Genomic DNA, 20,891 nt, shown 5'->3' on the forward strand with positions numbered 1-20,891 from the left:
TGTGGTGGTGGGCACACTGAACTCCGGGCTCGGTGGTGGATTCCGAGGGTGTCCACCCTTCCTCTCTGCTCCCCAAGACCCCTCGGTTGTACAGACTGTTCTGTTGGACTCAGAAGAGGACCTGGCACTTACTTTTATTGTACGGATGCCGGTGGTAAGTTTCATGTTTAATATCCGGTAGGTCCCCATCACACTATCAAATTTCCTCTCCATCAGGGATGACTCTATCTCCGCTGGCTCATACCCCAGGGTTCTCATGATGTCAGTGACCTGGGGGTCTATGTCAGTCCACGGTGTTTCTATGTATGGGGTCATTTCTTCTTCCTCCCCGATATTTACCCAGTCGTGTTGCATAAGACTTCCCAGGGTCGGTCTTCGGTCGGGGTCGATGTCGATCATCGTCTTTAATAGTGTGTGGCACGGTATAGATAGGAAAGATGGAATAGAAAATTCCCCACTCAAGATGTTCTCCATGAGTTCTTCTAAGGTTTCTCCCACAAACGGACGTACTCCGGTCAGCATCTTATACAGCACGATCCCCATGCTCCAGACGTCCACCTTTGGGCCTTCGTATGGTTCAAGCCGGAACAACTCTGGGGCCTTATAGTTGGGAGTGCCACAGAACGTGCTGAGTTTTTCCTCCATGAACACAGCACTCAGTCCAAAGTCAGCCAGTTTTATATTAAACCCGATGTCCAGCAGGATGTTTTCGGGTTTTATGTCCCGGTGGACGATATGTTTTTGGTGACAGTACTGGACGGCCGACAGCAGCTGCCGGAATGGGGCTCGTGCTGCCGTCTCCAATAAAGGGCCCCACTTCTTTAGATAATTGTATAAGGTACCTCCCCAGGCATATTCCATAAACATGTATACCTGGTGGTTGGTGTTGACCACCTCAAATAATTTGATGATGTTCGGGTGGTTTAGTTCTTTCAGACAATAAATTTCATTGGCCACGTCTGCGGGATCTTCACAGTTGACTATTTTCACCGCCACCGTCATGCTGGTTAGGAGGTGCCGGGCCAGTCGCACCTCACCAAAGGAGCCCCTCCCGATATTACTGAGGAGGGCATAATTGCCAAACTGGCAGTCCACTTTGGACGAGTTCTCCTCAAAAAAATCACACATAGTGATTTAAAAATTTCCACTGAAGGGGATCAGTGGTAGGAGGGGAGCAGGAGGAGGAGGGAGAGGAAGAGGAGGAGGAGGAAGAGGAAGAGGAGGAGGAGAAGGAGAAGGAGAAGGAGAAGGAAGAGGTAAAAAGCGACAACCAATCAATCCACCAATCCACTACTACTAACCAATCCAACCAAACACTACTACACCCACAGCCTTCTGGGCTCAGCCAGCACCTTATATAGGATTGGTTTGCAACGGATCACAATGGCACCTTATGAGGTCAGAGCAAGAAATGGACCAATCAGGGTTGGGGATGGACCACAGTGGTTTTCTCTCTTTTTGGTCCCATGATCCTTATACTCTCGGGAAAAATATAATGACCACAAAAGAGCTTTTTTTGAATGTGGAATATTAAAGATTGATGTATACTTTTTTAGACATGAAAATCTGAAGGGAAGGAAGGAAGGAAGGAAGGAAGGAAGGAAGGAAGGAAGGAAGGAAGAGAGGGAGAGAGGGAGGGAGGGAGGGAGGGAAGGAGGGAGGGAGGGAGGGAGGAAGGAAGGAAGGGAAAGTCTGACTTATTCTCATGCTCCAGGTCTCAGTTCAAATATCACCTGGTTAGTGAGCTTCCCTGCTTCATCCATTCCTACCTGCCTCACCCAGCCCATCATGTTTGTCATCTTCATAGCACTGACCACAGTGTGGCTGATTCTTGTTTACTGTGTGTCCTTCCCATGAAGGGAGGAGCATGACTGAAGTGTTCCCTGTGTCTAGCACATGAGTGGCAGGCAACACAGTAAGTTTCTAATCAATATTTGTTCACTGGATTAATAACGAGTTTGGGGAATAAAAAAATATATGGCCAACTATTTATTTAATCAAAGTGATTCCTAAAACATCTTAAAAAACCATCATGTTCTGTCCTCACTTAGGTTTGGGGGCAGATAAGATAGGAAAGAGGAGGGCTGAAGTCTGGCTTCCCAGGAATGTGGTCGCTCCATGAGACTGAGGAAGGCCAAGTGGTAGGAGCCTTGATCAAGATGAAAGATGATTTATCCTTCCAGTGGTACTTGCTAAGGATGCAATAAATTTGGAACCGTAATGAGGCTGCAAGTATTTTTACACTTTGAATATCCAATACCAGATGACACAAAGGACTTGTCAGGTGACCCCGAGAGGGCCATTTAGGTGAATTTCTGTGGTACTTAAATGAACCATCTCTGTGGACAGAAGTGATGCTGGGGCTTGTTAATTTACATTTGTGGAAACACTGAAACCTCTGGATGGAAGACATTCTGCATGGGTACAAAGGGTGAGGTAGTATGTTGGGGCAAATTCTACCCGTTATGGAGGCAGAGAGGGAACAGACTGGCTTGGGGACACTTAGGGGGAGCCTCTGGCACATTATGTTTCAAACTAATCTTCAAAGAAAGCTCCCTACTTTCAGTACACTGAGTGTTTTAACCACATGTATAAGTTATTATTCTAGTAATTATTTTAACATTTCCCTCCTCAAGTCTCAGCTCTGTGTAAAGGGATCATTAGAGGGATTAGCCTGTGAGTTTTTCCCTCTACTGCACTTTTACTTTTTTAGTTTGTTGCTTTTACTACATCAGTGACACTCAGCTCCTAAGCATGACAGTCTCTCCTGCTGAGCTGATTGGGACCCAAATGGGGTCATCTCATCAATTCTAGACAGCTGTTCACAAGTTCCAGTCAGAGATTAGAATAAGCTCAGAAAGGAGAAGAGAATTTCAGCAAAAGCTGCCACTCTATGATTTAATTGTATCCATTTATAAAAAGTGGTATTGGTAGTTACTTAATAAATAATACCAATAGAATAGATCATTTTCTTAGCATAATGATCCCTTTCAGCAAGGTGAATGCATACTCAAAGATAAGACATTTAACGTAAAACTGTCAAACCAAAAGCCAAGCTTTAAAAAAGAAGAAACAGGCTATCATCTTTTTCAATATGCTACATCAGTTATGTGCTTGTGATTGTGCCCAAATGCGCATTTAGCCTTCTTATGTTTTTTTTCTCCTTGTAATTTGCTTAGTTTTGGAGGGAGGTGGGCAGTAAATAATTTTACTACTTGTTCTCAGGTGTAAGAAGGATTTTTTTTGCTTTACTGTGCCTGGCTCTTCCTGAACAAGGACTGAGCTTCCTGACCTTTTCAATGGGTCCAGACAAGTCCTAGAAACTGCTCCTTCAGACCTTGATGCTCTTTTCTGTCCATCATATCCCCTGGGATTTTCTTTACCTGCTTTACCTCCAAAATCTCTTCTTCCTCAGGAGGTAGCAGGGCCCCTTCTTGCTGCTCAGAGACCATGCGAGGTTGCGTTCTTTCCAGGGCCAGTCCTGCATGTGTCCATGAGCCCACACCAGCTCATTACGGGGCGCTTCCTCGACCTCAGCCAAGGTTCTGGTTAGATGGTACCACGCATGGAGCCACAAGAGAGGTTGCCCACATCCAGCCTGAGGACTTAGGATTTCTTCTTGTCTCCTCATACATGAACTATGTGAATGCGGTGCGGCCATTCTGTTCACTGGCCGCTGAGTGCCCTAGCTCATATTTCCTCTTTTTGTGCCAAAGTTTTCTTAGCTTTTGAACTAGTTTTCTTAAGGGAGGCCTATCACTCCAGGTTGCCTGGAAAGATGAAATGCAAAGACCCTAGGGACTGCTTTGTAAAGTCCTACCCTCTGATTCATCACCTGACAATATAGTATTAAACATTATAATATGACAGAAAACAGTTGAACCAATAAATTTCTCTGGTCTAAGCATCCTAAACAGAGACTAGGGTGCTATAAGGCAAATGTTTGGCATTTCAAATTAAGTGGATTTAAAAAAATGTTTAGTTTTTGTTAATCCTCACCAGAGGATATTTTTCCCATTGATTTTCAGAAAGAGTAGAAGGGAGGGAGGGAGAGACAGACAGACAGGTAAGCAGCCATGTAAGAAGACACATCAATTGGCTGCCTCCCGCACGTGCCCCTGGAGCCAGGGATGACACCTGCAACCCAGATATGTGCCCTTGGCCAGGAATCACACCCAAGACCCTTTGGTGCATGGGCCTACGCTCTAACTACTTAGTACCACTGGCCAGTGAAAAACAAGTGGCTTTTTTTAATGACTGCAGGGCTTTCTCTAGCGTTTGACAGAACACGTTTGTTTTCTTTTTGATTGTGTGGATGAAAGGGGGCCACGTGCTAACTTGGCTAGTTCAGGGGAAGCCTGCGTGGTGGCCTTGCAAACTCAGAGACCTAAAGAAACCACAAAGTATGGTCTGAAATTAAAACTTTTTAAACCAACAGCAGCTTATTGTGAGTAGTCATGTCCTAGGCCAGTGGTCGGCAAACTCATTAGTCAACAGAGCCAAATATCAACAGTACTTCTTCAAAACAGACTCACTCAGGCCGAAAACCGACTTCTGTGCATGGGCCACGAAGTTTCAATCACACTGTACGTGCGCAGCCCACGTGGTATTTTGTGGAAGAGCCACACTCAAGGGGCCAAAGAGCCGCATGTGGCTCGCGAGCTGCAGTTTGCCGACCACTGTCCTAGGCCAGCATCTTCCCTGAAAAAGGTCAATCTTTACCTTAACTGAGCTGGTCCATTATCTTTCTGCATCTTTGATAACATATTCTTGCAATGTCAAAATAATTTTTTCTTTTTCAGGACCCCTCAAAGCTCAGGTACCACTCAGTGGAGACCACAAATCCCCTCATTGCTATAGGTAATTGTTGACTGTTAAGTCTCCTGCACCCACCTAAGTAAAAGAAGTCTGTGACTATCATTTTACTTTTTATTCAATCTGAGAAGTTTCCCCGCTTTGCTTTCTCCCACCTTCCTAATCTATCACCAGTGGATTTCATGTAACCCACTTGCATCTCCTCTGTTGATTGTAATGTATCAAATAAGATGCAAAACTGCTGTTCTCTGGAGCATTATTGCAATCCATTGAGATTCTGTTTCCCAGCATTTGTTGACAGTTTGGCTCAAATAAACCCACAAAAATTCTTCACAGGATTGAAAGTTTCTTACATTGACAATTGGCCAAAAGCCCATGGTCTTGACTTGAAAGAAAACAACTCTGGGTACCATCACCGCCACCTATTCAGCCAACATCAAATTTTATTGAGCAACCACTGAGTGCAAAGCATAGTATACTACACATGCCAAGGAAATACATCTTTCTCTTCACACTCTAAAGGATGAATCCAAACAAATGGAAATACTCATTTTCAGTCACTCCTATGAGCACAATTCAAATAGGCAGGTATGGGGTATATAGAGGGGCTCATTACAAAGGTCTTCAAATGGGAACATCTTTGCATCAGCTACTAGTTCTGTAAATTGTTTGAGTCCCTTACACTTAAAAATGGCATCAATACCCCACTGGTGTGGCTCAGTTCCATTCCAGGTCAGGGCACATGTCTGGGTTGTGGGCTTGAGCCCCAATATGGAGCATGGAGGAGGCAGATAATTGCTGATTCTCTCTCATCATTGTTTCTCTCTCTCCCTCTTTAAAATCCATAAAAACATATTTTAAATAAATAAATAAATAAATAAATAAATAAATAAGGCATCGAAATCCTTCAGGTTCTGTGGAAAAGGAAATAGGATATACCATTTGTTTAGAAGAGCGCCTCAATTTGATACTAATCAGGCAGCATGTATATTCATGTCTAACCTGCCAACCCATGGACTATTCTCATAATTATATGCTTAGTACCTAGTTTTACGCTCACCAAAAGTTTTCAGGGAGGGGGGTGGTCTAGTATAAAAGCAGGGTTTGAGACAGATAGACTTGAGTTTGAATCCAGTCTCACCACTTATAGTCCTCTGTCTGCAGGTAAACTATTAACTCTTGCTTCCCTTTCTTTGTCTCTAAAATGGAAATAATAGCACTGAATTCATATAGTTGTGCATGGGAAATGAGATCAAGTGTAAAAAAAAAATTTATAGAAAGCCTGAAAGAATTGATCCCTGAACAATCCCTAAACTATGTAAATAATGAAAGTTTCTGAGGCCAGCTATATTGTACTTAAATAAATGAAAACTACTATAATGGATAATATTTCTCAACTATTAGCTTGGTAAATATTTAAAACATTGATTCTTGCCAGTGTTGGTAGTAATCTGAGAACCTGGTCTTTATCATTGTTAATATGAATGTTCATGAGTACAAATTCTTTAATATCAGTTTGGCAATAATTTTATATGTATATATACTAGCATGTATTATATATGTATATATAAGCATATGTACATATATACACACATATATATACATATATATGCTTATGTATATAAATTCCTAACCTAGAAACATCATGCAATTTATTCTACAAGATATATTTGTATTTTTTGTTTTTTTTAGTTTTATTTTTTATTTTATTTTATTGTTTAAAATATTAGGTAGTAGTACATATGTCTAGATATATTTACATTTGTAATGCTATCATTACATATATGTTAGTATATACTAAGTATACACATACTAAGATATTGATTGAAGCATATCCGTTACATTAAAATTTGTAACACATCCAGTTATGAATTCAAGTATACTGCTTAATATGTAAAACAAAGTATTAAACATCTGGAGAAACTGGTATGAGAAATGTGTATATAATTACCTGTTAAGGAAAAGTAGCAAGTTTTTAAAAAGTTATCCAATATAATCCTTTTTGGGAAAATATATGTGTGTATGCATACACTATATATGCATGAATATATTATATACATATATATGTAAGTAGAAATGGTTACATTCATGTATACTTATGTTATAAATATACTTGTGTATATGAATATATGTGTGAGCTACATATATATCTATCTATACCTATATCTACACATATAGTAGGAATAGATCTGTTTAATTATATAGGTACTCCTTAGAATGTGGTTATATCTGGAAAATTAAATTAGGTAAGATACATAAGTTATTTATACAAAACAAATGCTAGTTATAAATTAAATACTTAATTTTTTTTTTAGTGACTTGAGAGCGAGCGAGAGAGAGAGAGAGAGAGAGAGAGAGAGAGAGAGAGAGAGATCAGTTGTCTTTAGCATGGGATCCAACCCACGACCTGGCTCAGTGTCTTGACAGAGAATGCAACTTGCCCCTGCCACTTTTTGATGTATAGGACTATGTTCCAACCAGCTAGCCACACTAGCTGGCCAGGGATGAAATACTTTAAATTTTTTTTAAATGACTTGAATATGAAGTGAGTTTAGCAAAATGAGAGCAAAGAAAAGTCAACATCAATTTATCAAATACTCCACTATTTTATGGAGGTTGGACCCACCTTTCCAGGATGGAAAAAGATTGAAAACATATGTCACATAAATGAGTTTGTACTTCTGTGTGTTTTTTTTTCTCATTTGAATTTCCACAAATTCAATTATAACAGTACTAGTTTTACTTAAGAATTGAAGGGGAAGTCTTTGCTGTCCATCTTATTTTAATATTTATCATTTAAACTTACAATCTCAAGATTACAGAATAACAGTCCATTCTGTGCCACTTGAGAGTAATTTGCTGACTGGATGTCTCATCTTTCCTCTTCAGTATATATTTCTTACAAACAGGGACATTTTCCTATGTGACTAAAAAACACTGTCAAAATCAGTTGTTATAAATACTCTCTGATCCTAGGCTGAATTCATGTCTTGGCGATGCCTTTTAGAGCAAAGGTTCCAGCTCAAGAGAGCTGTTGCCTTATCTCTTTGGTTTTATTCAGTCTGGGTGAGTTCCTCAGGCACTTCCTGATTTTTATGACCTTGATATTTTGAAGATTACAAGCTAGTTATTTTGTAAAATGTCCCTCAAGCTGCATTTGCCTGATGTTTCATCAAGTCTAGATTCTAACTGTGTATCTTAGGTAGGAATATCAGAGAAATGTCATTCTATCTGTTGTTGTATACTTCTTGCATCTTATCGGTTGGCTCAATATTTCAATTTGCTTTGTTACTGATTAAGTTCACCTTGCTCACTTTATTAAGGTACTTGCTGTCTGCCAGACTTCACTATAAAGTTATGCTTCCCTATCACAATTAATAAGCATTTTTCTGGTAGATCTATCATAATCATAGAACTCCCTATACCTCATTAAAAATTTCAATTTATTCAACTCTTTATTTATATCTATATGTGGTTTTGATTTCCTATTTTATGTAATGGGTTATTTTTTATTGCCATCATTATTTATTTTAATGTTCAAATTGCATACTGACCTTATTAAGCAGGTATTTTTATTGTCACATTTATCAGATAGAAAAACTGAAGTGTTGAGGGTAAATTATTTTTCTAAGCTCACTAATCTTATAAGTGATGGGGCATGGAATTAAACCTGAGTTATAGTTACTTACTTGAAATGATTAATCTTAATTTTTCATGTTCTCACACCCAATCCAGTACTCACCAGAAATCCTGTTCATCACTTTTCTTTATTCTAACCTCAAGCACACAAGACTGTACCCAAAAGAACAGTTCCATTGCCCTAATATACTTTTGGGCAACTGCTTTTTACTCACACAGCTATTGTAAAGTTCAAAGCAAGAGAGCAATATGCAGCCTTTTGGATCTTAGAAAATGCGTTCAAAATTCAATTGTGTGAAACAACAGTTTACTTCTTTCTATTCCTGTGTAATATTATTTGCATGGATAGACAAAGGCTATATATTCCCCATTGAACGACATACGGGGGTGTGGTTGGCCATGCCCCTGAGGTCTACCCGCTGGCCTTCCCTGTCCTTACTAACTCCTGTCCTAGGTCCAGGTGGCTGAGACAGACAGAAGGACCATGCTTCTCCTTCCTTGTGTTGGGGCTCAGTCCTGTGGGCAGAGCTGGCTCAGTCAGGGCTGCGGACAGGCACAGTGCCAGCGCTCGGTGCTGGAGGAATGTAGCTGGGCTTGGGCTGCAGCTGCAAGGGGCAACCAGTGTTGGCCTGGGCAGGCTGGGGAATTTTTATTTCTTTTTTAATTGATGAGAGAGGGAGGAGAAGAGAGAAAGAGACATAGATTTGTTGCTCCACGTATTTATGCATTCATTGGTTGATTCTTGTGTGTGCCCTGACCCGGATGGGACCTGCAACCCTGGTGCCTGGAAAGGACACACTATGCACCGAACACCCAGCCTGAGGTTCTGAAATCCTCGGGGGCTGGGAGCGACAGACAGGACCAAACAGAGATGGGGGTCCAGGGTCTCCGCGCTTTGGGGGGTTCACCTACTCGCAGGCGTCCTGGTAGAGTAAGCTCCCCCTTTTCCTCAGCTTGTCGGCCTCCGCTGCCATAAAGTAGGCCACGGGCGCGCCTCCCAGGCTCCGCCTCGTGCAGCAGTGGCGTAAAGACCTGCCAGGTGGTCCGGAGCGCCTCACGGCACACAGGCACACACCGTGGCTTCTGTTACATTAGTCCAGCACGAGGCGCTCAAACGGTCAGGGGAGCTTCATTTCGTGTTACTGTTGCGGCGTGTCAGGTCCGGCTCTGAATCCTCGGGTCGGAAGAACCCGCCGGGCTTCCTGGCCCTCGTGTGGCTGTGCAGGCCCTTGCACTGCCCACGGGCCTGCAGCTCACTGCCCTTGCCCGCTGCTGGGAGCTGTCAGCAGCATCGCGGAACTGCAGCCACGGCTCAGTCTTGCACGTATGCAGGGCTTTGCAGCGGAGGGGTATGAAGGACAGCTCTGTACCCTTCGGTGGCTTCGTCCTCTCTGTTAGAGTCCCCCTGCACGGGCCAGGGCAGCGTTGTTCTCCTACACCTCTGAAGTACATTTCAACACTTTGGCCTTCTTTTGAGTCAGTGGAGATGGGCTTTTCCATGGCCACCAGACACAGCATCTGCAGGAGGCGGTTCTGCATCACGTGTAGGATGAGCCCAAATTCATCGAAGTGGCTTCCGCAGCTCTCAGTACCGAAACGCTCCTTGCAGGTAAGGGTGCTGTTGACGATGTTGTCCTGGCTCCAGATAGGGCCAAGATCCTGTTGGCAAACCTCGGCACCATGAGATTCTGGACCATCTTCTTGCCCAGGTAGCGGTTGATGCGGTAGATCTAATCCTCGCAGAATAGGGGAGAGATATGGGTGGGAAGCTGGTTGGAGTGCTTTTCGGTTCCTCCTGAAGGGCTACTCCATGATGATGCCGTTCTAGCCTGTCTGATTCATGGATGTCTGCTACATGTTCCTGGTGACGACCTCATAGATGGTGCAGGGCAAAGCCGGGTAGAAAGTTGGCCTGTGGCTCTTGGTGGTAGGTCTCCATGTGGCTGTTGAGCTGCCCTTGGGAGGCCATAATCCTAATGGCCAGCCATGTAGGATTTAGGGGAAAGAATTCCTCCAGCTTGGGTTACCTCTTCTGGGGTGGCTCTGGAGAAGGCACACTCTCAGGATGATTCTTTATGCAAACTTAATATTTGAAAATCACACAGCCATGGCAATATATTTTGGGTTCCCTATTATATTCTTTGTGACCTCAGTTCCCTAATAGATTTTGTAAAAAGTTGTTAATTTTCCTATCTCTAGCTTTTTCCTTCTTGTAATGCTGGAAGCAATGTGCATTCCTTCTTTACACCAATGAGCTGAAACAAGAAGTGCTACATTTTTATCTCTCATAAGTTTCAAAGGATTTTTTTAGGTACTATCTGTTGTGTAATCAGATTATTAATGAAATTCTCAAGTATTTATGCAAATACTTATAATTATGGAAGTTGGCATTTGCAATAGTTATCTTTCTATAGTGTTCAGTTAATATTTGTAACGGAGAGCTTATGCCATTTTTCTTCTCTTAATGCCATGAAGGATTTGAGCTCAAAATTATTTCAGATATTACTGGTGTATCACGTTTAGTGTTAAATTATGTTTGACATATGAGAGAAAGCTTGCCTTTAAAAGTCTTGTGACAACAATTTAAAAAAAGAGAAGAAATATGTGTGGTGATAAAGAGAGACATTGCAGAAGTGGAAAATATAATAGGCAAGCAGGGACTGAAATTGTGAAAGTGGAGGTGGGTGCAGTTGTCAAAAGGTAAGTTTCAAATCTAGCTTGGATAGGCTAAAATGTTTGCGTTAGGAGGCCTGAACATTATTTCTTAACGAAAAGAAAAAGTAATTGAAATTAATAATTCAGGAGCGTATTTAGTGTTAGATATAATTCAAATCTCATGAATTACCTTCTTATAGGGAGGAAAAATTATTGGTAGATGCTAAATATATATTAAATGACTTTATTTTAATAAGAACTTGTAGAAAACAGGTATTTTGGGGGAGGTTCCACAAAGATTGTTTTGGACATGTATAATCTGAATAAAATTAGGCAGTTGTTAGGTGTACTATGAACTTTGAATAATATTGATTTCTTTTTATTCCAAGTTTTATTGTATCCTAGGTTAAGTGATGATTTGTCATATTATAAAATACAAAGCAAATAAAATAGTTTTCTAATTTTGCTATAGCAAGAATTTGTTTCATTTTACAGTCATGAGCTGGTATTTTACTCAAAGTTAGGAAGATTTTTTTTTATTTGAAACCACATAAGCTATAATCTAAAATATAAAGTTCATGTCATCAGTATTTAATATTCATTCTCAAATTGTTAAATTGGTGTACTCAGAGTTAACATGTTAAACACTTGATGTGACTAGAAGTTATTTTGTATCATCTCTCTCCCATTTTATTTATTATGAAAAATGCTAGATATGATAAATATGTTAAGTTTAACATACCATCTTATCAATTCAGTTTTAGAAAATTCTATCTCAGTTAACATTTAAAAAAAACCAAAAACACTTTTGCAAACCACGAAGATACCCCTGTTCTCTAATCACCCAGAATATCCCTTTCATTTGTGACAGACCAAAAGTACATCCCACTCTTTTAATATGTCTTAAAAGGCAAATATACTGATAAGAGGGATATTTTTGGTAAGACAACAAATATCACCAATCATTTTCCACTAGAGGGTGGAGTACTAATTTGAGAGCATGTCTTGAGTTATATAGTCAGTGTTCTTTGAGTTTTTATAGTTTACTAATATTTTAGGGAAAAATTATTCTCTTAAATGTCTACTTGTCTTTAACTAAGGATCAACTACCATAAAAACATGTTCGAAAATCTGTTATATCAAGTCAAATGACAGCTACTGACTTTGCCATTTTCTACTCACTTCTGACAGATATTTGATGGCAAGGGATTTCATGCTGGGGTTTAATGAAGGGGAAGTTATATGACAGTAAATGTAAGGAAGATAATGTAGGAGTATTTGGAAATATGCCAGTAGTATATACTGCATCTGAAGTATACATGGATCTGTAATGAGTTGGGAGAGAACTAGTTTGCTAGGGTTGCCATACGAAACATCACAGAATGGGTTGTTTAAGGAAAAGAAATCTATTTCTAACAGTTCTGGAGATATACAGGCCAGAACAGGTATAAGCAGTGTTGGTTTCTTCAGAGGTCTCTCCATTTTTGTAGATGGCTGTCTTCTCCCTGTGTCGTCATATGTTCCCACTGTGTCTTTGTGTCCTAATCTCTTGCAGTGACACTAGTTATATAGATTAGGGGCTACCCTAATGACCTCATTATGACTTAATTACCTGTTGAAAGACCTATCTCTGAATACAATCACATCTGAGGTACTTGGGTTTAGGACTCCAACAGAGAAAATTTGGGGAGATGTAATTTAGCCCATAACATGGAAATATAGGGGGTATCTAGAAAATATGTATAGATCTATTACTATTTTAGAATGATTATTACAAAGTGACTATTATTTATTTGTAGGACATATAGGTATGGTATAAAATTTAATTTGCAAACATAAAGTTGTACTATAAAATACATTTATTTACTTATACAGACATTTCTACAATGCATATGTTCATAAAAATAGGTCTGAAAATGAATATTCATCTATATCACTGGCAAGAAAGCATTCTTTATGGATGAGACTACATGTGTTTTTCAAATAGTACAGCACAAGTTGTCTCATATCCTGTATACTTTAAATGCAATGTCAAGTCTGGCATTTCAAATTTTTCTCACTTAGCATTTGGTATAAACAACCTTACTTAATAGTAGGTTTAGAAGTAATCCATGTAGTGAAAACAGCAAGAGTCTGATGATCTTACTTAGTAGTTGTGTAACTTTAGATCATAAATGAACTTCTCAGAGCCCTAGTTTAATTATCCCTAAATTAGGAATAGTTACATAACCCTTGTAAACATCTAGTTATGATTTCTCAAGTGTGCCAAGGAAGCTTGCATAGGCGGAGTGCGCTCACGCCATTGCATCTGCCACTGCACTGAGATAAATCTCCTGAGCTCTTCCCACAAAATTACACTGTTTGGACTAGTTTTATTAATTGACAGGCTGAGCTTAGGTACTTTGGTTAATTTATACTTGGTATACCTTCTCTAGTGTAAGGTTAAAATGGTTGTCTTGCCCAACTGGGTGTGGCTCAGTGGTTGAGGGCTGACCTATGAACCAGGAGGTCATGGTCAGGCCCGGTCAGGGCACATGCCTGCATTGCAGGCTTGATCCCCAGTGCAGGTGGCAGCCAATTGATAACTCCTTCTCATCATTGATGTTTCTATCTCTCTCTCCCCCTCCCTTCCTTTCTCTGAAGTTAATAAAAGTGTATATTAAAAAATGGTTTTCTTTAGTTTAGGGAAAAATCCAAAAACATTAATCCTTCAAGCAAACACCCTTTTAGTACCTATAATAGGACAGTCAGTCCCTATGTTCTACTAGGCACAGATTGAAATTTTATCAAGAACCAATCCCTGAACATAAAGAATTCGAAATGCCTAATCTCATAGAGAGAAATAAGGACAATTGATCTTTATTGAGTATAGTAGGAGCATTTGCAAGCCACACTGGTGGCACATAGTAAGGAGCTCTAATACTGATCTCGGGATTCAAAGATGGTAAAAGAATCTTGAACTGAGGTGTGAAGGATGAATAAAGATTCACCAAGCACATATGCAGTAAGGTAATTTCAGCTAGTTTATAGTCTGATGTTCACAATATATACTGTGCAAGTATATATTTTGAGGTAGTAAGGGAATAGAGTTGATGGGACTCAGAATGATAAAGTACGTAATCTGGATACCTGAGGTAAACATTTAAATATTTTATGCAGGAAAAAAAAAATCTTTTACTATTTACATTGACCATCCCGGCAGAAGATTGGGCATGGATGGTAGTGGAGATGTATGGCAGTGAAACAGGAGGGATTAGTGAGAAGGCATTTCTAGCAGTGAGCTATTACTGATTATATATTAGATTAGATTAGATTGGTCAAGATTGAATTAACAAATAATTTTAATGTTGGAGTCTCACTTTAAAAAAGCTGGAATTTGAAGATGTATGCTACATATATGAAATTAGGTAATTAAAAATAGCTAATAAAGGGAGATTTAGTTTGTAGCAGAATGCCATTTTTAGGACATTCTCATAAAAAACACTTCTAGTGAAGTTACATGATAGCAAAAGTGAGTTCTTCCAAAAGATTCTGTTCATAGAAACAATTATATTCATATTTCTCGTTCTTCTCAAAGCCCTAAGAATGATCAAGATACCCCCCATTCCACATAGCCGGGAGAAACCTTTCCCTGCATTTTCTCTCAGTTCCATTTATCAGTGGAGAGGAGTCCCATCCTGGATAGAGTCAACCTAACTTAGTTCACTTTTATATGCAGAGAGAATGAGAGCTAGAAATTGATTGTAAATTTACAGGAGAATTTGCCTTACAGGCAACATCTAGAGTATTTGTTCTGGACTGAGCGTGAGTTATGAGATGTCAATAAATTCCCAGTTCTCAACTATCCTATCTAATAAAAGAGAAAAATGGTAATTGGCGTAAGACGATACCCTTTTCATTGGCTACTCAGGGCTATATGCAAATTAACTGCCAACTAAGATTGGCAGTTAACTGCCAACAAGATGGCGGTTAATTTGCATATGTAGGCACAATGCAGGGAGGCGAAAGGGAAAGCAGGAAGAAGCCCCCTGCCTCTGACAGTGATCGGAAAACCCAGGGGGGAGCTAAGATCTGGGGGGCAGGGCAAAGGCGGCCTTGGGGCCGCCTTTGCCCTGCCCCCCAGCCGTGATCAAAGAATCAGGTGCCTTTGCCGCCCTGGCCAGTGATAGCAGGAAGTAGGGGTGGAGCCAGCGATGGGAGCTGGGCACGGTCGAAGCTGGCAGTCCCAGGAGCTAGGGGTCCCTTGCCTGGGCCTAAAGCGGAGCCCACGATCGCGGGGCCGCTGCAGCTGCGGGTCCCCGCTGCCCGGGCCGGACGCCTAGGCCAGAGGTGTTAGGCCTGAGCAGGGGTGGAGCCTGCAACCACGGGGAGCTGGGGGTCCCCTGCACAGGCCTGACACCTCTGCCGGAGGCCTCAGGCCTGGTCAAGGGGCCGATCCGGTGATTGGTGATCGGAGGGTGATGAGGGTCAACTCCTCTGGCCGAGGCATCAGGCCTGGGCAGGGGGCGGAGCCGGGTTTGGGGGGATATGATGGTCCCCTTGCCCAGGCCTGAAGCCTGGGTCAGAGGCGTCAGGCTTGGGCGGGGGCTGGAGCAAGCGATCAGAGGGAGATGGGGGTCCCCTGCCCAGGCATGATTCCTGGGCCAGAGGCCTCAGGCCTGGGCGGGGGCCAGAGCCAGTGATCAGGGGGAGATGGGGGTCCCCTGTCCAAGCCTGACACCTCTGGCGGAGGCGTCAGGCCTGGGCAAGGGGCCGATCAGGCCATCGGAGGGTGATGGGGGTCTACGCCTGAGGGCTCCCAGTATGTGAGAGGGGGCAGGCTGGGCTGAGGAACACTCCCCCCACCCCCCCCACACACACACCCAGTGCACGAATTTCGTGCACCGGGCCCCTAGTCTTTTATAATATAAAGGTAAAGGTGATTCCTAATTATATATCTATATCTATCTCTTTATCTATCTCTCATCTATCTATTTAAAATTAAATGCCTGTGTATTGGTATATAGTTTTAATTTCCTGTGTATTATGATGTTTTGACACCTTAGAAAATCCTCTCTGGTAGAAGAGAGACTGACTACCCCTCTCAGGACTAGCTAATTCTTAGAGCTAGGAAAGGGTCCAGAGGGGAAGATTGCTCTTGTTATGCAAACTAAGCAATCCAGGGTCCTACTTATCAGGTCCATCTGGCCCCTGCACTCCAGGAGGCAATATTTATCTGCCTAATCACCCCAGGGCTAGTGCCAGACAACTAGGGACCACCCCTATATAGCGCCAAGCCTGCCAAAATGAAATTATCAAAACTTTGCCATTTCCAAACTGTTCATCTGCTCTGCCTCTCCTTTCCTACAGAAACCCCAATAAAGGCTCTGGTCTAATGCTTTCTCCTGACGCCTGTCTTCTGCCTCCTGACCACCCTGGTGTATTTCTGGTGGCCCTGTAGGACCTGTGTGTGTAATAAATTTTGTTTTCCTGGGTCTCTTTGCTCTTGAAGAAGAAAAATTTAAGAGTAACTTTGACTCTATTGGTCCCTAAAACATCGTTTTTTTCCTTTAACTCTGTTAGCATTCCTGCCAACAATCATGTCCTGATTGATACAAGAGGAACTCTTCTAATAGTTTTGCTTTCTCTAATTTATGTGAATTTGATTTCCCCTAACACAAAATTTTAATATACAACTGTTTATATCCTTTATGGTTTTTTCCACACTGGATTGTATTATAACAACTCTATATGGATGATGGGATGACCCCTGAAAAGAAGTCACAGGTCCTGGGTTCAATTTAGACTCAGTAATGCATTCACTTTGAGATTTGGGGTAAACTTACTTATAATTTCTGAATCTTTGTTTTTTTTTCATACGTATTCATTTTCTATTATTGCTTTAAGAAATTACCACAAACCTAGTAGTTTACAACAACTCACATTTATTATTTTATAGTTTTGGAGGTCATGAGTTATAAAATCTAGGTGTCGACCAGACTGCATTCCTCCTGGAAGTTCCAGGAGAAGATCTGTTTCCTTGCCTTTTGCACTAGAGGCTGCCTACATCCCCTCCCTTGTGTCCTTTTCTGCTCACTCCAACCTCTGCTTCCATCATCCCTCTAGGGCTCTGACCCTCCTGCCTCCCTCCCATGAGGACACCGTGACTATATGGGGCCCAATCAGTATCTATAACTTAATCACATCTGCAACATCCCTTTTGCTATCTAAGGTCACAGTCTCTAGGAATTAGGACTTGGGTATCTTCGTTGGGGGCAGGGGCAGTTTCTGTCTACCTCATCACCTTCTAGAATTGGGAAGATAATACCTTCCCTATTTATTTATATGGCTAAAATGAGATACTTTTGGGGAAAGCTTTATGTAACCAGTAAAGTTATTTTTTTACTATAGGAGAACTCATTCTATTGCTCACATTTCATGTATTTCTCTTTATTATGTAAAATATATTTCTGTATTCTTGTGCTATTATGTGAATTGATTTCAGTGCTATCATTCATACAACTGTTTATGGTACAGTGCATTTTCTCATAGAACTGTTTTTGTTATTCGTCAAAAACTCTGTTAAGAACATATTGATAACGGATGCTTATAAATCACAAAATATAACATGCAGTATTGCTATAGACTTCTTTAAAACAAAGTGTTGATGCAGTGTCTGAATTCAGAGAAAAGATTGTCTTTTATTTTTTTTCCAGAGAAACTAGTCATTAGCTGGCTCTACAATATTATTCTGTTCATCTTTTCATAACTACATCAGCAACCCATGCACTGAAAATATGTGGACAAGCCTAAAGTGGCATAAATTCTATTTTCGAGAGCAGGGATGCTTGTCTGTTTGATGTACATATACACTTTTCTAACTGTCTGATAGCGATTCAAACCAATCTGTTTAGATGGCATTGTGCCTGTTTCCAGTTGTTTGTGTTTAAGTTCAAAGAAACACATATAAGGCGAGTGTGATATTTTCATTGATTTGAGTTCACATTCCTATTTGAGTCAGTATTCTGAAACATTGGTATTAGCTATCTATACAATCATGAAATTAATGTCATTTTTGTTAGATTCCTACACAGTGCTTCTAAATACTAAATGGTGTCAAAGAGAGATTCAATTGGAGATTATATATATACTAGGGGCCTGGTGCACGCAATTCGTGCACTGGGCGTGTGTGTGGGGGAGTGTCCCTCAGCCCAGCCCGCCCCCTCTCACATACTGGGAGCCCTCAGGCGTTGACCCCCATCACCCTCCAATCGCAGGATCGGCCCCTTGCCCAGGCCTGACGCCTCCGCCAGAGGTGTCAGGCTTGGACAGAGGACCCCCATCTCCCCCCGATCACTGGCTCTGACCCCCACCCAGGCCTGAGGCCTCTGGCCCAGGAATCATGCCTGGGCAGGGGACCCCCATCTCCCTCTGATCGCTTGCTCCACCCCCCCGCCCAAGCCTGACGCCTGTGACCCAGGCGACAGGCCTGGGCAAGGGGACCATCATATCCCCCCAATCCCCTTCTCCGACCCCCACCCAGGCCTGATGCCTCGGCCAGAGGAGTTGACCCTCATCACCCTCCGATCGCTGATCACTGGATCGGCCCCTTGCCCAGGTGGAATAGGGTCTGGGTTGGGGGTGTGAGTGCAGGCAGATGCCGCAGCCGCCCCGCCAGCCCGCGTCCAGGTCTGCCGGCGGAATCGGGTCCGGGTAGGTGGCGTGAGTGCGGGCGGATGCCACAGCCGGCCCGCGTCCGGGTGTGCCGGCAGGATCGGGTCCCAGGCGACCGCCAGCACTCACACCCCCAACCCGCTCTCTGATGGCGCTGTACCATCCTGCCTGCAGTATGCAAATTAGCCGCCATCTTTGTTGGCGGTTAATTGTCATCTTAGTTGGCAGTTAATTTGCATATCGCCGTGATTAGCCAATGGGAAGGGTAGCAGTCGTACACCAATTACCATGTTTCTCTTTTATTAGTGTAGATGTATATATGTATGTATGTGTAGATATATATATATATATATATTTCCCAAACTATATACATTTATTTTTGTTCTAAGTTTATTTTATAAATCAACATGCAGTAAAACTGAGAATTTTATTGGTGCACAGTTCAGTGAATTTTAACACATCTATAGATTGGTGTAACCCCCATTACAAAGAGACTATACCTGCTACCCTTTTATGTCTACTCCAAGTTTGTATTTCCTGCTGATGGGAATTCAAAATGGATAGCCGTTTGGTGGCACTTTGTAATGATGCACATACACTTCACAGATGTCCAAGGGTGCCACTGCCAGGTATTTACTCTAGAGCAGTGGTTCTCAACCTTCTGGCCCTTTAAATACAGTTCCTCATGTTGTGACACAACCATAAAATTATTTTCGTTGCTACTTCATAACTGTAATGTTGCTACCGTTATGAATCGTAGTGTAAATATCTAATGTGCAGGATGGTCATAGGCGACCCCTGTGAAAGGGTCTTTCGACCGCCAAAGGGGTCATGACCCACAGGTTGAGAACCGCTGCTCTAGAGAAATAAAAACTTCTATTCCTATGAAATGATTATAGCAACATTATAAATTATTGTCCCAAACTTGAAAAAAGGTATTATTTGACGAGGGAAGAGATAAACATATGTTGGTATATCCACAGAATGGAATGCAATTCAGAAATAAAAAGGATTTGAATTAAGTTTAAAACAGTGATGTGTTTCATAACTTGATCTAGCACAGTGGTTGTCCATGTGTCTCGGGGGAATTTCAATACTTTTTTTCAGTGACTTTACAAAACTCTTTTTATAGTGATATTAAAATGTTATTTGTCATTTTCATTGTGTTAACATTTTCACTGATATTGCAAAAGCAATGGTGCCTTAGCACAAATCAAGGTGGTAGTAACAAAAATACTAATAGACACTGTATTTATGACCACTTCACACTCACATTCATTAAAAAGAAAAACTTTCTTGCCCTAGCCAGTTTGGCTCAGTGGATGGGGTGTTGGCTGGGGACTGGAGGGTCCCACGTTTGATTCCTGTCAAGGGCACATGCCTGGGTTGCAGGCTCAATCTCCAGTAGTGGGTATGCAGGAGGCAGCTGATCAATGATTCTCTCTCATCATTGATTTTTCTGTCTCTCTCTCCTTTTCACTTCCTCTTTGGAATCAATAAAAATATATTTTTTAAAAAAACCTTTTTTTCCCTTATGAATGTCTTTGATTGTAGCAGCCATAAGAATATGCATCTCAGATCCTACCTACAAGGCCCCAGTGGTTGAGCTCTGAAATCCTTTGGCTGCTCCTAGCTAATGAATAATGGCTGAAGGCAGCATGGATACTAAAGCAAGCTTGCTCCTGAGAGAGTGGGTCTCCTCCATCAGGAAACTATGGTTGGAGGGTTTACCAGTGACCTTGACAAACATTCTGTAGAACTGAACTGGAGTCTAAATAGATTTTCTGCCAACTGTTTTTCCTTGTCGCTCTCCGTCACTCAAGGTCAGACCTGTACTGTGGCTCACTTCCTATTTTCTTTTATAGCTATTCCTCCCAATAAACTTATTGCAAGTTCACTTCATCTCGATGTCTTCTTCTCTGAACCAACATAGTGATGAAGGAATAAAAGGTTATTCCTTTTATTAAATATTGACCATTGAGTACACATTGCTTTTCTATTCTGTATGGAGAGAATGGAAGCATATATAAAGTAGTTCTACTACGCACAACAGTATAATTGTATCTCAGTAAGAAATGTATGATTTATAACTATGAGTCAAATCACTTACATTTTAGAATGTTATTATT

This window comes from Myotis daubentonii, chromosome 1, assembly GCF_963259705.1.
Source record: "Myotis daubentonii chromosome 1, mMyoDau2.1, whole genome shotgun sequence".
NCBI lineage: Eukaryota > Metazoa > Chordata > Mammalia > Chiroptera > Vespertilionidae > Myotis > Myotis daubentonii.